The following is a 15,264-nucleotide window of genomic DNA, read 5'->3' on the forward strand; positions in this document are numbered from 1 at the left end:
TCAATCCAAACGTTTAGGGCCACTTCATTTTCACCCGCTCGAAGCTCACACGCCTAGCTATAACTGAACTTCTGTTGAACCTGAGTTTTAACCAGTCATAATTAAATTGATTTCATACATCTCATCTCCGCCGAGCGGAAAACGGTCGTTAAATCCCCGCTCGCGTCATACCGAGAGATGTTGAAAGATGGTATTTGTTGTTTCCCTGGCTATCGTTCGACATTAGGAATTAAAACAAGGACTGATTGGAATCAGTATGTATCTGTTAGGCCTGGGACGGGTCCACATTTTCTACCCGGGTACCCCACCCCTTAGTACCCTACCCTACCTGGATACCCGTTAGGTTAATTCCTGACATCAAATTTGTAAGAAATGGCAATACATTCTTCAGCTCGGAGGCTAAAATTTCGAGTTTTTCAATATCTTAACCATGTATTGTATTCAAAAGAGTGCTTGCAATTATGTCTAAATCTTCAAAGACAATACAGCTTTTTAATCATGAAAGAATAACATATTACATTGTGTAATCCATTTGTCATAACGAGCCCAGTATTGAGATGGGCACGCATTACCCACCCGTCCCGGGTATGCGAGTTACCCGTCCCAGCCCTAGTATATATTTGTCCTTAACACCTCAGGAGTAGCACTAGTGCAAAGAAGCACGCACATGCACACACACGTGCTTAAAGGTCGCTACAAAATTGAAATAATCCTGAATATCAGCCCTCCGCGAATAACTGCAATACTAAGTCACGCACGCGCGCATGCACACACAGGCAATAGGCCAGTGATATTCTAACCTGTACATGTGTTACTTTCTAACTTTTTGTTGCAACCAACAACTAAAAAAACCGACTAGGAAAGAAACAATTGCGCGCGCACGCACGCACGCGCGCACACACACACACACACACACACCTCTGAATAGTCTAGTAGGAAACATTCATTAGAAAATATCCAGTATCCTATATTCTTGCTGAACGCATGTCATTAACTGTGCTGCTTTGCCCCACGAGGTTCAAATACATAAAAATGTCAATTGTAGATGATAGCCTCCGTACAAAATACTCTCCATCAAAGGTACTTATGCTTTTATTGCTCGTTGTTTTATTGCCTTGTGTTCTGTGCTGCCAGCCTAGTTTAGAAAGCTGGGGCTGACAATGTGCCAGAGGCATTAGACATTATATTCATTACGATAACATCTATATTTCGCCATATCAATGAGTTCCAAAAAACAAAAGTAGCATCGCTTCAGGCTAGTAGCCTAACCTCAAAACCTACATTGGCCGCCATCACTGACGGGTGCGGATTCCCATACAAAAATACTTCAATAAATATAGAAAATACCAGTAAAAGGATGTTTGACTGACTCGTTTCATTTTAACCGAGTGTAGGCCTGCTGAAATCGGTTCGCTGTTTGACAGATTCGTTGTAACACTTATAGACTAAGGCTTAGTCTCTGAACATATGTAATTTTGATTGTAACAAGTAAACCCATTTAAATTGAAAAGGAGCCCCTGGGAGACCAGAACCTGGGGAAATCTAGACTTGCACCATTTAGGCCTTTGGCATTGCAGGGAGGGCCAGGCAGTAAGGAATATAATAATGTGGTTCAGGGACTGAGACAGATGATTATAATACTTAGAGCATTGGGCGGTAGGTGGTTAGGATCAGTCGTATTGAATAGTGACTTTATCTCTTGACAATGTGGTCAAACATGGACCATGGTAGAGAATGAATCACTGCACCCAGGGGTCAGGGTGTTTGTCTGTCACTAAAAATTAAAAAGCGCGGGTTCTATTCCCAAGCCAAATACACCTGGTTGAACCATATCAGTTTCTTCTCCTGACTATATGGCTTACTATGAAGGAGTGAGTGATCATCAGTTAAATAATCAAACAGTGAATAAATAATCTAATGTAAGGAAAGCAGTTTTCTCTTATGAATTTTGGAGGTAAGCAAATCCGTACCGTGTTCGAACAACGTACGCGTGAAGGTCCGGGTTAGAATTGGTCTTCAGTAACCCATGCTTGTCGTAAGAAGTGACTAACGGGATCGGGATGTCAGGCTCACTGACTTGGTTGACACATGTTATCGTGTCCCACTTGCGTAGAACGATGATCATGCTGTTGATCACTGGATTGTCTGGTCCAGTCTCGATTATTTACAGACCGCCACCATATAGCTGGAATATTGCTTAGAGCGGCGTTAAACAACAAACCAAACCCAAACGTTTTTGTGATTCAAAATAAAGTTATCTCCAGAAATGCATTTAAATTCATATACATGTATCATGGATGTGAGAAAGGCAATATCAAATCAAATGGTGCACCATCTTCACGACTTATAAATACCAAACGTTCAACGCTTTCCAACATGGCCGCCTGACAAGCCCCGATTTAGGTATAGTAACGTGTTTTCAAGAAAACCAAAATAACAGGTTTTCCAAACGCATATACGTATCTTCACCTAGATCTCCAATTTGAAATACGTCTTGTTTTGTATTGCAGACAAGCTGTCAAGATTTATGTTCTTTAAGATTGACCACCGTGACAATTAATTCTATCCAAACTCACTGTCACTGTTCTAATGTGCACCCTGTATAACATTGAATGAGTTTAATGGACGCAACTTGGTGACTCACCCGGCGTTGTGAATCAACCCTCTATGTCTTCCACCAGACCATGTCGAAACTGACATCAAAATGTCACTTTGTGTTTATGATTGGCACTTCTCGGAGTGTAGCACCTGATACTTGACTCTTGTAATCATTCCGTCTGTCGCTTCAAGCTATCCCTCTTACAGAAGTCTATCAAATCATAATGAACTACTTGCTTCATCCTCAGGCCTTTTGTACAAGGAAACGCATTGCATAATAAGGACAAGGGATTGGCAATTAAAACCCAATATATTTCACAGCATATACTCATCTAAGATTTAACAAGCACGTGTGGTGTATGAGAGAGTGACAAGGCTGCCTGTTTAATTCGCATCGCGGGTTGTTGGTAAGTTTTGTTAAGCATTCAAACATTTATGTCAATTCACTTAGAGAGAGGTGTTGTATGTAGTATGGTTTTACGCCGCTTTCAGCAATATTCCAGCAATATCACGACGGGGGACACCAGAAATGGGCTTCACACATTGTACTCATGTGGGGAATCGAACCCGGGTTTTCAGCATGATGAGCAGACGCTTTAACCACTGGGCTACCCTACCGCCCCTCAGCATGGTACAAGACGAGGAGATTGGTGACAGAAGCTCACACAATGTCTCTGCAATAGTTTTCCCCCGATACATGATGTACATTGAGCCAAAACGAACGTAAACTTCAGAAACAGGAAATGTATAGCTTGAAACAACTATACTGGTTTAGTTTAGACATGTGTGCTCGTGAGTCACTATCCCATATAAACTCTTCATTATGAGGAACTTATGATTCATGTAAAATCCAATATAAATGACGGGCGGTGGGGTAGTCTAGTTGTTAAAGCGTTAGCTCGTCGCGCCGAATATCCGGGTTCGATTCCCCACATGGGTACAATATGTGAAGCATATGGTGTCCCCCCACCGTGATATTGCTGGAATATTGCTAAAGGCGGTGTTAAACCATACCCACTCAATGTAAATGCGATAATATTTTTGATCGGTGTTAGTGCTCAAACGTAATTTTTTCAAACATTTTACCTTTACACGTTTCATGTCACTGCACGAACATGTCATGTAAAGGAAATTAGAAAGAGAAAGGACGTTCACATTTTGGCAAAGCCCCGATCCCGGTACGAAATGTGTTCCAGACAGACAGATCATAGACCGCAGCTTCCGGGTACTTTTGTCTCGTGTAACAGGATATGAATTCAGACGCGATTCCAAAGCTTATACCATCTACAATGAGGCATATCCCACCACATGATGCCACAATTTTCATGACTTCCACAGTCTTCACAATGTTCACGTCTTCCCCAGCCTTCACAATGTTCACGTCTTCCTCAGCCTTCACAATTTTCATGCCTTCCTCAGTCTTCACAATTTTCATGTCTTTCCCAGCCTTCACAATGTTCATGCCTTCCCCTGTCTTCACAATGTTCATGTCTTTCACAGTCTTCACAATGTTCATGTCATCCCTGTCTTCACAATTTTCATGCCTTCCTCAGTCTTCACAATTTTCATGTCTTTCCCAGCCTTCACAATGTTAATGCCTTCCCCTGTCTTCACAATGTTCATGTCTTTCACAGTCTTCACAATGTTCATGTCATCCCTGTCTTCACAATGTTCATGCCTTCCTCAGTCTTCACAATTTTCATGTCTTTCCCAGCCTTCACAATGTTCATGCCTTCCCCTGTCTTCACAATGTTCATGTCATCCCTGTCTTCACAATGTTCACGTCTTCCCCAGTCTTCACAATGTTCATGTCTTCCCCTGTCTTCACAATGTTCACGTCTTCCTCAGTCTTCACAATTTTCATGTCTTTCACAGTCTTCACAATGTTCATGCCTTCCCCTGTCTTCACAATGTTCATGCCTTCCCCTGTCTTCACAATGTTCATGTCATCCCTGTCTTCACAATGTTCATGTCTTCCCCAGCCTTCACAATGTTCACGTCTTCCTCAGTCTTCACAATTTTCATGTCTTCCCCAGCCTTCACACTGTTCACGTCTTCCTCAGTCTTCACAATTTTCATGTCATCCCAGTCTCCACAATGTTCATGTCATCCATGTCTTCACAATTTTCATGTCTTCCTCAGTCTTCACAATGTTCATGTCTTCCCCAGCCTTCACAATGTTCACGTCTTCCTCAGTCTTCACAATTTTCATGTCATCCCTGTCTTCACAATTTTCATGTCTTCCTCAGTCTTCACAATTTTCATGTCATCCCAGTTTCCACAATATTCATGTCACCCCTGTCTTCACAATTTTCATGTCTTCCTCAGTCTTCACAATGTTCATGTCTTCCCCAGCCTTCACAATGTTCACGTCTTTCTCAGTCTTCACAATTTTCATGTCTTCCTCAGTCCTCACAATTTTCATGTCATCCCAGTCTCCACAATGTTTATGTCATCCCTGTCTTCACAATGTTCACGTCTTCCTCAGTCTTTACAGTTTTCATATCTTCCTCAGTCTTCACAATTTTCATGTCATCCCAGTCTCCACAATGTTCATGTCATCCCTGTCTTCACAATTTTCATGTCTTCCTCAGTCTTTACAATTTTCATATCTTCCTCAGTCCTCACAATTTTCATGTCATCCCAGTCTCCACAATGTTCATGTCATCCCTGTCTTCACAATGTTCACGTCTTCCTCAGTCTTTACAATTTTCATGCCTTCCCAGCCTTCACAATGTTCATGCCTTCCCCTGTCTTCACAATGTTCATGTCATCCCTGTCTTCACAATGTTCACTCTTCCCAGTCTTCACAATGTTCATGTCTTCCCCTGTCTTCACAATGTTCACGTCTTCCTCAGTCTTCACAATTTTCATGTCTTTCACAGTCTTCACAATGTTCATGCCTTCCCCTGTCTTCACAATGTTCATGCCTTCCCCTGTCTTCACAATGTTCATGTCATCCCTGTCTTCACAATGTTCATGTCTTCCCCAGCCTTCACAATGTTCACGTCTTCCTCAGTCTTCACAATTTTCATGTCTTCCCCAGCCTTCACACTGTTCACGTCTTCCTCAGTCTTCACAATTTTCATGTCATCCCAGTCTCCACAATGTTCATGTCATCCATGTCTTCACAATTTTCATGTCTTCCTCAGTCTTCACAATGTTCATGTCTTCCCCAGCCTTCACAATGTTCACGTCTTCCTCAGTCTTCACAATGTTCATGTCATCCCTGTCTTCACAATGTTCACGTCTTCCCCAGTCTTCACAATGTTCATGTCTTCCCCTGTCTTCACAATGTTCACGTCTTCCTCAGTCTTCACAATTTTCATGTCTTTCACAGTCTTCACAATGTTCATGCCTTCCCCTGTCTTCACAATGTTCATGTCATCCCTGTCTTCACAATGTTCACGTCTTCCCCAGTCTTCACAATGTTCATGTCTTCCCCTGTCTTCACAATGTTCACGTCTTCCTCAGTCTTCACAATTTTCATGTCTTTCACAGTCTTCACAATGTTCATGCCTTCCCCTGTCTTCACAATGTTCATGCCTTCCCCTGTCTTCACAATGTTCATGTCATCCCTGTCTTCACAATGTTCATGTCTTCCCCAGCCTTCACAATGTTCACGTCTTCCTCAGTCTTCACAATTTTCATGTCTTCCCCAGCCTTCACACTGTTCACGTCTTCCTCAGTCTTCACAATTTTCATGTCATCCCAGTCTCCACAATGTTCATGTCATCCATGTCTTCACAATTTTCATGTCTTCCTCAGTCTTCACAATGTTCATGTCTTCCCCAGCCTTCACAATGTTCATTGTCTTCCTCAGTCTTCACAATTTTCATGTCATCCCTGTCTTCACAATTTTCATGTCTTCCTCAGTCTTCACAATTTTCATGTCATCCCAGTTTCCACAATATTCATGTCACCCTGTCTTCACAATTTTCATGTCTTCCTCAGTCTTCACAATGTTCATGTCTTCCCCCAGCCTTCACAATGTTCACGTCTTTCTCAGTCTTCACAATTTTCATGTCTTCCTCAGTCCTCACAATTTTCATGTCATCCCAGTTCCACAATGTTTATGTCATCCCTGTCTTCACAATGTTCACGTCTTCCTCAGTCTTTACAGTTTTCATATCTTCCTCAGTCTTCACAATTTTCATGTCATCCCAGTCTCCACAATGTTCATGTCATCCCTGTCTTCACAATTTTCATGTCTTCCTCAGTCTTTACAATTTTCATATCTTCCTCAGTCCTCACAATTTTCATGTCATCCCAGTCTCCACAATGTTCATGTCATCCCTGTCTTCACAATGTTCACGTCTTCCTCAGTCTTTACAATTTTCATGTCTTTCCCAGCCTTCACAATGTTCATGCCTTCCCCTGTCTTCACAATGTTCATGTCATCCCTGTCTTCACAATGTTCACGTCTTCCCCAGTCTTCACAATGTTCATGTCTTCCCCTGTCTTCACAATGTTCACGTCTTCCTCAGTCTTCACAATTTTCATGTCTTTCACAGTCTTCACAATGTTCATGCCTTCCCCTGTCTTCACAATGTTCATGCCTTCCCCTGTCTTCACAATGTTCATGTCATCCCCTGTCTTCACAATGTTCATGTCTTCCCCAGCCTTCACAATGTTCACGTCTTCCTCAGTCTTCACAATTTTCATGTCTTCCCAGCCTTCACACTGTTCACGTCTTCCTCAGTCTTCACAATTTTCATGTCATCCCAGTCTCCACAATGTTCATGTCATCCATGTCTTCACAATTTTCATGTCTTCCTCAGTCTTCACAATGTTCATGTCTTCCCCAGCCTTCACAATGTTCACGTCTTCCTCAGTCTTCACAATTTTCATGTCATCCCTGTCTTCACAATTTTCATGTCTTCCTCAGTCTTCACAATTTTCATGTCATCCCAGTTTCCACAATATTCATGTCACCCTGTCTTCACAATTTTCATGTCTTCCTCAGTCTTCACAATGTTCATGTCTTCCCCAGCCTTCACAATGTTCACGTCTTTCTCAGTCTTCACAATTTTCATGTCTTCCTCAGTCCTCACAATTTTCATGTCATCCCAGTCTCCACAATGTTTATGTCATCCCTGTCTTCACAATGTTCACGTCTTCCTCAGTCTTTACAGTTTTCATATCTTCCTCAGTCTTCACAATTTTCATGTCATCCCAGTCTCCACAATGTTCATGTCATCCCTGTCTTCACAATTTTCATGTCTTCCTCAGTCTTTACAATTTTCATATCTTCCTCAGTCCTCACAATTTTCATGTCATCCCAGTCTCCACAATGTTCATGTCATCCCTGTCTTCACAATGTTCACGTCTTCCTCAGTCTTTACAATTTTCATGTCTTCCTCAGTCTTCACAATTTTCATGTCATCCCAGTCTCCACAATGTTCATGTCATCCCTGTCTTCACAATTTTCATGTCTTCCTCAGTCTTCCCAATGTTCATGTCTTCCCCAGCCTTCACAATGTTCACGTCTTCCTCAGTCTTCACAATTTTCATGTCATCCCTGCCTTCAAAATGTTCATGACATCCCAGTCTCCACAATGTTCACGTCTTCCTCAGTCTTTACAATTTTCATGTCTTCCTCAGTCTTTACAATTTTCATGTCTTCCCCAGCCTTCACAATGTTCATTCCTTCCCCTGTCTTCACAATTTTCATGTCTTCCCCAGTCTTCACAATTTTCATGTCTTCCCCTGTCTTCACAATGTTCATTCCTTCCCCTGTCTTCACAATGTTCATTCCTTCCCCTGTCTTCACAATTTTCATGTCTTCCCCCGTCTTCACAATTTTCATGTGTTCCCCAGTCTTCACAATTTTCAAGTCTTCCCCAGTCTTCATAATTTTCATATCTTCCTCACGCTTTACAATTTTCATGTCTTCCCGGTCAGTCAATAAACCTGTAGTGTATCAGTGTCAGATAGATGCTCTTAAATGGTGTTCCTTTGATTAGATACAGCTGTACGAGTAGCAGCCCTGTGATAATACATATTTGCAAGAATAATTTCTTATGTTAATACAGTACAACCAGAAATTATTGAGAATTTATAGATTGTAATTTTTCTATTTTTTTTCACTCATTACTCACGTATTAAATGTGAATATTAGCAGAACATAACTCCAGATTCAAAGACAGGTGAACAGTTAGTATTTTGTCAAGTCACCATGGGCAGCAATGCAGGCTTCAATGCGGCGGGGCATACTACTGATCAAAGAAGTTAGAAAGTCGTGGTCCATGCTGTCCCAATATCGGACAACCTCTTCTTTCATTTCAGCAATATTTGTCAGATTTTTCTTATTGACACTTTCCTTCATAAGTCCCCAAACATTTTCTATTGGATTTAGGTCAGGGCTATAGCTTGGCCAATCTAATAATGTCATATTCTGGGTCCGAAACCAGGCCTGTGAATGCTTTGAACGATGTTTTGGGTTGTTGTCCTGCTGGAAAATCCAAAAATGTCCATAGAACACGTGAGCAGATAGAAGTAAATGTCCCTCGAGAATATCTGTGTACCGCTCACTGTTCATATTCCCTTCAAATACACAAAGGGGCGTTGCCCCTAACACAGATATGCCACCCCACACGTTAAATTTCGGACTATACTTTGGGCGCTGATACAAAGGTTTTTCAGTTTGTTTGGTCCAGAATTTCAGTGTATTAGGAAACAGCCACACAGAACTTTCATCTGAGAAAATCACATTGTCCCAGTTAAAATGTCTATGCTGTAAGCACCAGTTCAACCTTCGCTCCTTTTGTTCAGGTTTCATGATCGGTGATGGAATTCCTCGATTTTTCTGCCAACCCATTGCATGCAGCTCAGTTCTAATTGTCTCCTTACAGACAGCCACAGTTCCTCTATCAATCACATCCAGCCTTACGTTTGCTAAACTCCTTCGTTTGTTTTTAGAAACAAGAATACCAAGCCGCCTCCTGTCACCGACAGTCAATTTTCTGGGCCTACCTGCACCTCCCTGGTGCTCAATGCCATATCCATTTACAACATTTTTCAAAACACGATAAACAGTGGACAAAGGGATGCCTGTTCTACTTGATATCACTTTAGCTGATCTGATGTCCTTGTTATAATTCTCTAAAATCAACTTCCTCTTTTCTAAATCATCCATACTGAGGGTCACTGAAAAGGTCGTCTGCTAGCAAGTAAACAAGGGGATAACTCTTCACAAACTAATGAAAAAGGATTAACGGAGTTGTCTCTCTTGAATGAAACCAAGCACTTAATAGCTGGTCAAGGTTGTTTACACTAGAAATCCAATTAAACATATTCCTAAAATTTTCAATAATTTCTGGTCATGCTATATATTGTCACGTGTTGATTCCCAAGCTGAAGCTAAAATTTAACCGGAAATCGGTCCTTAAAAGAAACTCCGCGAGACACTAGCAAACAACAAAATGTTGTTAACAATTATATACTAAGATACTGTTAACTAATACAAGTTAAAACAAATCACTGCAAAGGAATCACAGTGGCAGTACCAATTCAGAGAAAGAATTATAAAAAACAATGTAGTATCCTATAGTTAGTACCCTCCAAAACTAAATATAGTACAAGCCTAAATATAGCACACCACTGCCGCTTTCCTAGACTAACGCTCAGTCCCTGAATATATATAATTTTGACAGTAACAAATAAACCCATTTCAATTGAAAAGGAGCCCCAGTGAGTTTGGGAGATTCCAGACTTGCTTCATTTAAAAATAGGGCTTTAGCATTTTAGGGGGTGCTAGGCATTAGGGAAAATAATGTGAGACAGACTGCGGCTTTCCCAGACCCCTCTAAATGTAATGTACTACTGTTACACGATGAAAAGAACCCATAACAATATGGAGATACAGTTATACATGCACAATCACCTGTGATGCTATGTGTTGACCCAGCTCGTGCATACCCTGATTATGACCAGACAAACTCATATCTCAGTACGTTTTATGACCATATATGTTACGAGCCCCAATGATAAATGAGTTAACATTAAAAGTGGTATGTTTTAGTAAATCCACGGATTTTTGTTATAATACGTCTAATCTCAGACAATATGCACCTATATTCATACAACTCAAAAAGGCGCGGAGTAACCCAGTGGTTAAAGCGTTCGCTCGTTAGGTTCGATTCCCCTCATTGGTACAGTATGTAAAGCAAATTTCTGACGTCATCCGCCGTGTTATTGCTCGCATATTACACCGAAGACCCGGGTTCGATTCCCCTCATTGGTACAGTATGTAAAGCCAATTTCTGACGTCATCCGCCGTGGTATTGCTCGCATATTACACCGAAGACCCGGGTTCGATTCCCCTCATTGGTACAGTATGTAAAGCCAATTTCTGACGTCATCCGCCGTGGTATTGCTCGCATATTACACCGAAGACCCGGGTTCGATTCCCCACATGGGTACAATGTGTGAAGCCCATTTCCGGTGTCCCCCGCCGTGATATTGTTGGAATGTTGCTTAAAAAAGCCGTAAAACCACACTCACTCACTCATACAACTCCACTTTATCAACTGTCTACTTGACACAGGACCTTGTGAGATGTCCATATGCCAGAATAATGACTAATATGAAAGCAGCTGATCATCCGCACTTGTTTGTCATAGTTGCCTGCTGTGTGTGCTGGCGATTTGGTGCCTGACTCTGAGGGTGTGGGTTCGAATCCCGGATGGGACTCAACCCTAAAAGTACTAGAATTTGTACTTTACTAAGAAAGTGTAATCCCAAATATAACATATGCTACATAGTTACCTAACTTCAAATGCCACTCAAACATAAAGCTAAGCCTGCGCTATAAACGCCCTCATTAGTAGTTGCCAGATAATATCTTGCCATAAATATTTCAAATGTAATAAATAAATCCCATCAAGATCAGCGATATGTTACAGCATTCATTTCACCGCGGAGATCACTTGGTGTCACATATCCTCTAGTCGCCGCCCTCAGCTTAGGCCTAACATAACTGTGTAGGTACAAGCCCATTGTATCTTAGTGAGTAATCTCTACCGTAGTAACCTCTTCATCATGTCTGGCGTCAAAGGTCATCCACTAGAGCGCAGCCAGGCCTTGTCGTGATCAAAGAACCTGTTACATAATGGGAGCACTGTTTACATATGTCTTAAACCGTGTACTGTTGTAATTCAGTTAATCCTAGATACGTGATAGAGACCACTGGAACAATGCGGTCTTCTATGTACAGATAGACAGGGGGTTTAGAATAGTGATGTAATCTATAGATAGGGATACATTCAGTGTCACAAACAGATACTTGAAAATCAAATTTTGGCAACAACCATTGTTCACAGGTCAATTGACTCGAACTTTGAAACGTTTAAAATGAATTGGAGCAATCATACACTCCTTTCGCAGTGTACCAGTGTCATTGTGCTGTACTATCACGTCATTTGCTCATGATGGTTTAAACATATTTTTATTCATGAAAGAATCTGGTTTGGTAAACAAGCAAAGCTTTGCTTTTGTGAATACCTCACCAGTACAAATATAACACAAACAGAACACACAAGAACTAGACAAAAGACAGAATGAAATAGACAAAATGTAAAACTAAAATAGTAACATCGTATGTGTATTGAGAATTGTAATTAACAACGCACTTGCAGTTACGTTTCATTACTTTTTGTTAATTGTTATTTATTATTTGGTTAAGACTGTATTATCGAAACGTTTAGTCTTGCAAATGAATTGGTGGAGAGACTCTATAATATTCTTATATTCTTTGCTGGTAGTTGGCGATGTTCCGTATAACACAGTTTGGAGGCTGTGACCACTTACATAGAAGTATGCATTATTTCTAAAGGCAGTATATAATTTACATGTAAAGAGATAAAGAATAACATTTTCATTGTGGTATCCACAAGCGCATTCAGCATTAGCTGATATATTTCTGTTGACTTTGTCCACATTTAGATCACTGCAGCCGAGCTTGAGACTACTGTGTACAATCTGACAAAATCGGCTACCATAATTCAGGTCAAGATAATTATTGGATTCATAATTTATTAACACAGTTTTAAATTCGCCTATTGTATTAGCATTTGCGACGTCGTCAGGTAACGAATTCCAAATTTTAATTGTGTCTGGTAGGAATGATTTTTCATATGTTTTTGTCCTATAGTTTATTGTTTGTAACTTGGGATTGTTTCTGAGATTGTATTGACTATTGTCAGAGACAGTTTTAGGTACAAGGTCACATAAGTAGCCTGGGGCGAGATTGTTATTCATTTTGTAAAAGTTTACCAATTTGATGTCACGCTTTCTTTCTTTTAATGGTTTAAAATTAGTTTCAAGATATAATTTTTCATGACTAGTTCCGCGAACCGCGCCACATATGGTGCGGAGTGCATCTAAGTGTAACCGTTCAAGGAGAAGTGATTGATCAATCGTACAGTTATCCCAAACATGATGCTCATGATGTTGATCACTGGATTGTGTGGTCCAGATTTGATTATTTACAAGAATATTGCTGAGTGCGTCTCACATGTGTGTCACGTGTATCTCAGCAGAATCTCGTCCGTATCTTTTCTGTGTTTTTTACCACGTCTCACCTGATCTCACTTGCGATACATACGTGTCTCACCCGACTCACAGGATCTCATCCGTACCTTACCTGTGGACCCGTGAAGGTCCGGATTAGAATATTGGCCTTCAGTAACCCATGCTTGTCGTAAGAGGCGACTAACGGGATCGGGTGGTCAGGCTCGCTGGCTTGGTTGACACATGTCATCGGTTCCCAATTGCGCAGATCGATGTTCATGCTGTTGATCACTGGATTGTCTGGTCCAGACTCAATTATTTACAGACCGCCGCCATATAGCTGGAATATTGCTGAGTGCGGCGTATAACTAAACTCACTCACTCACCTTACCTGTGGCTCACCTGTGACTTAACATCGATTACATCCTGACATACTGCTGCCATTGACAGGCCAGAACACTCACAGTACAGGTGGAGATGTTGCTGGTGGAGATGTTGCTGGTGTAGCTGGAGATTAAGGCTGACTCTGGAGGAGCGGCGGGGAGTTACACAGCTTGTAGTGAACGTAATGACGAGTTACTCACACTTGAGGATCGTCCTACAGGTATATTTGCTCAGTGACAGTAGTTTGAGATTCTTGAAGAATGTGTTGTGTTGATGCTGACTAGCGCAGTGACGGCCGTGGAAACATTAAGAGGACTACAGTAGTAGTAGTAGTAGTAGTAGTAGTAGTTGTAGTAGTAGTAGTAGTTGTAGTAGCAGTAGCAGTAGTAGTAGTAGTAGCAGCAGCAGCAGTAGTAGTCGTTGCAGCAGCAGCTGCAGCAGTAGCAGCAGCAGCAGTAGTAGTAGTAGTAGTTGTAGTAGTAGTAGTTGTAGTAGCAGCAGCAGTAGCAGCAGTAGTAGTAGTAGTAGTAGTAGTAGTTGTAGTAGTAGTAGTTGTAGTAGCAGCAGCAGCTGCAGTAGTAGTAGTAGTTGCAGCAGCTGCAGCAGTAGCAGCAGTAGTAGTAGTAGTAGTAGTAGTAGTAGTAAAGCACCCACTTAACCAACAAACAAACATGTATAAGGGACTGGCGGTCTCTTTATGAAATCAACAGGACGAACGAATCCTGAACAGTCTTATTAGATATATTTAAAAAATGGAGCGTACCTCCATTCACTATATACAAGGGAACCCAGGCCCATCATTTAAGGTTTGGAGAATCACGAGTCTATTCAGCTTAAAAACATGCCTACTTTTAAACATTTCTCTTGTGGAGAATATTTAGAAATTATAGAAGAACTCTCTTACATTTGCATTGTGTGAGACATCCTTGCGCGATGATCGAGGGATAAATTCTGACGATGCTGCACGTGGACCAAGCTCCGTCACGATATGAGATTTGCAGTGCATGGTGCTTCATAATTTCGTTGCGTCCTGTCCTACTGTCCTATGAATTGCTTGCACAAATACGTGCGGGGCGGTGGGGTAGCCAAGTGGTTAAGGCGTCCGCCCGTCTCCATAGTGCCCCCCGCCGTAATCTTGCTGGAATATTGCTAAAAGCGACGTACAACTAAACTCACTCACTCACTGTAAATATGTATTGACGCGGATTATAGGAAATTTGGAGCTATGAACAAGGCTATCTATGTTTACCTGATCTTTCTCTAGTCAAAGTTTAATCCAATTGCTTTAAATATGAACAAATAAGTGACCTGCTGAAACACAAGGTTTTTTTAGATTAAATAATTATGCCAATATTTGAAAATATTGAAAAGTTCATTTCAGTTTGTTCAGTCATGCGGCAATTAGACGTCCTCAAATAGAACAATGTGGATTCGAATCCTGCTCGATTTAGAATCATCCACTTGTGAAAATGCAGTAAAATAGTTCCGTTTATGTATCATTACTGATTAGTGTAAATTACGTTGACATGTTGATTCAACATAATGCATAACTGACAAACAACTTTCCATTCATGAAAACAATTGAAATGACGTCACATATGTATTTCAAGAATTCCATATTGCTAGGAAACCAATAGTATAAAGTCATGGAAGAATGCACGTGCTATTCCAACTAATAATGTTTCTGGAAGATGATCAGTTTCGTGGCAATATTGAATGCCATTCAGGTTCAAGCAGTCAGCCTCGTTCAGTCCCCACATATATATCGGA

General features: G+C 41.1%; 1 long non-coding RNA gene across 1 annotated transcript; it reads left to right on the top strand.

Moving 5' to 3' along the window:
• The first annotated feature begins 271 nt into the window (after positions 1 to 271).
• LOC124266931 lies at positions 272 to 15,016 on the top strand. Its single transcript, XR_006895900.1, has 3 exons — positions 272 to 449; positions 3,050 to 3,055; positions 15,005 to 15,016. It is a non-coding gene; the product is annotated as an uncharacterized LOC124266931 (long non-coding RNA).
• Positions 15,017 to 15,264: the final 248 nt, after the last annotated feature.

The sequence above is a fragment of the Haliotis rubra genome, unplaced genomic scaffold (genome assembly GCF_003918875.1).
Source record: "Haliotis rubra isolate DU_JTF1 unplaced genomic scaffold, ASM391887v1 Scf129, whole genome shotgun sequence".
NCBI classification, from domain to species: Eukaryota; Metazoa; Mollusca; class Gastropoda; order Lepetellida; family Haliotidae; genus Haliotis; species Haliotis rubra.